The following is a 2,431-nucleotide window of genomic DNA, read 5'->3' on the forward strand; positions in this document are numbered from 1 at the left end:
GCGAGGAGCTGGTAAGTATCTAAGCGAGCACAAATGCCTTTTCTTGGTAAAGTTTCAGCAGACACACTGACGGAGGGAGAGGAGCTGGTCAGAGGTTTACAAGGGAAATAGCAGGAATGATGTGATGCAGTAAATGGAGGTTAAGTACAAATGAATAGGATACAAGTCCCATGAAGAGAAGTTTCTGGAAGGAAACAAAGGAGTCCCCAGTACTTTGAACTCTCCCACCCCGTGCTTTGGCCAATTTATTTTAAGAAAGAAAAAAAGAAAGAAAGAAAAGTCTGTTCAAAGTCTCAGACAAAAAGGAAATGGTGCTTCGAAAATGACTGAGAAGATACTCGTTACAAAGGTAATGTTTCTATTTCAGATCACGTATAGGAACTGAACACCAAATTAACTATTACAACTCCCTGTGTGATTTACTAAATACTTCCTTTTTTTAACTTCTAATATTTTCATGTAACATGCATATTTTCATGTGATCCATACGTTACAGTCAAAATTTACATACATTTATAGCATGAGGTAATTAATGGTTTTATGTTATTTGATTCTGAAAGAGTAAGAATGCAGAACTTTAAATTACACGCGATCGATGCACTTTAAGGCAAGTTTAGTGCCCTGTGTTATCCTAACCGACAGCGGCGTGTTTCAGATAACCGACAAATCCCCGGAAAAGGGTCTGTCCCTGCTGCACAAGGTGCCACGGAGAAGAAAAGCCATTTTGCCTGTTCACCCTTTGAACGGTTTGAGCAGACACACCCGGAGAGCGGTGATACGCAGGGAGAGCCCGGACAGAGAGCACGCGCTGCTGCGCAGGAGACGGATGTCGTCTCACCGCGGGCGAGAGGAGGCGATTTTCTGCATAAAGCCATTTTTCCAGATTGTCCTGGCAAGTCAGTCATGGTTTCACGTTTAAGCCTTAGTCTGAAGATGAGATGAGCAGGAAAAGAGTTAAAGTTTCAGTGCAAAGTCACCGCCACGCCGAGCGGACCACTGAATGCGAGGACCACCGAACATGCCACCACGGTGCCAGCTCAGGGCTCCTGGCAACAGAGAAGCACAACCCTCCTCTCACGCAGGCTCCAGTGCAAATGAGACCGCAGGTGATTCTCCACTCCCTGCTTTGTAAATCAAAGCCCGCGCGGATGCAGCACCCGAGAGACCTGGCTACGCACACTCTAGTCCGTGCTTTAGACGAGGACAGAGCAAGACCAGGACCTCGCTGCCGGCAACTCAGCTCTGGCTGGCTCCGACGCAACCTTCGGCATTTTGGCAAAGGATTTCCACGGGCTTACCGATGAGTGAGAAATAGTTCCACGCTGTACACAACGAGAAGTTTTCAGTTAGCATTTGCTGTGCCTCTGGCTAATTACTTTTCAAGTTTAGTTCCGTTAACGATCTAGCCTAGGAGACACTTCTGCAGTGTCTGCAATGGCACGCTTTACTGCAGAAGAGAAGCTTACTCAAAATCCACCAACAGTGGGAAATCCTCTACAGCGTTTCTAGAATTCCTATAAAGTTCTGAAAAACTAGCTATGAGCATCAAAATTACATGATAAAAGATTTTTAGTAGTTTACATCTGTCCAAACAATTTGAGAAAATAAAAAATAGATGGGGAAGGATCTGTCCTTTATAAAAGCCCCCCAACTTCAGGGAGAGAAGAAGGATTCTTCTCTCCTGATCAGCATCAAATATAAAAATACTTTTTACATATAGGCGTATTTCACTAAGATTTCTATAGTTATGCTGTGAAAGGTGACAGATAACAGTCACTAGGAAATAGTTAATTTTTGTACAAAAACGAAGAGGGAGGTCGGACCGGTCACCGCAATGCCCTTCTGGTAATGAGGTAAGTGAGTTTTGGATGAGATAAGCTAACATATAGGAGCCAAATTGTTTATTTTCTGCATTCCAATCTGCCAGGAAGTTTGTATATAAATGTACGCAGAAAATGCCTGCTCAGGTTTACTGGGAGCTTCCTATCAGCTGGCATTTTGTCAGCAGCTACCACTGAGGGAAACCACTATCAAAAATCACTTTCTCACCCCAAACGAACCAGCATTCCCTACGAAGTTGGAAACTTTAGCCAGTATGAAATCAAGAGGAATTGTACCAAACCCATTTTCAAAGAATCTTAAACTTTCACTGAACTGAATTTTAAAAATGGTCTAATACGTGAAGTACCTCTAAGGGGTCCATTTCCACTACCTAAGACCTATAAAAATAATTAACGATCCATAATTCTGGAAACAAGCTAAGGCACTGTCCGTCATGAAACTAAAACCGCACGGTTCTCCTGACCAGAAGGATTTCTTTTTTGCAAGTTGTCATGCAAAGGTAAAATTATTACTTCAAACTTTATCCCAAGTTATTTTAAAATTTAGTAATAATGGAAATCATGTGCTTATGAGCTTACAATGCCCAAGT

This window comes from Ciconia boyciana, chromosome 1 (assembly GCF_034638445.1).
Source record: "Ciconia boyciana chromosome 1, ASM3463844v1, whole genome shotgun sequence".
Taxonomy (NCBI): domain Eukaryota; kingdom Metazoa; phylum Chordata; class Aves; order Ciconiiformes; family Ciconiidae; genus Ciconia; species Ciconia boyciana.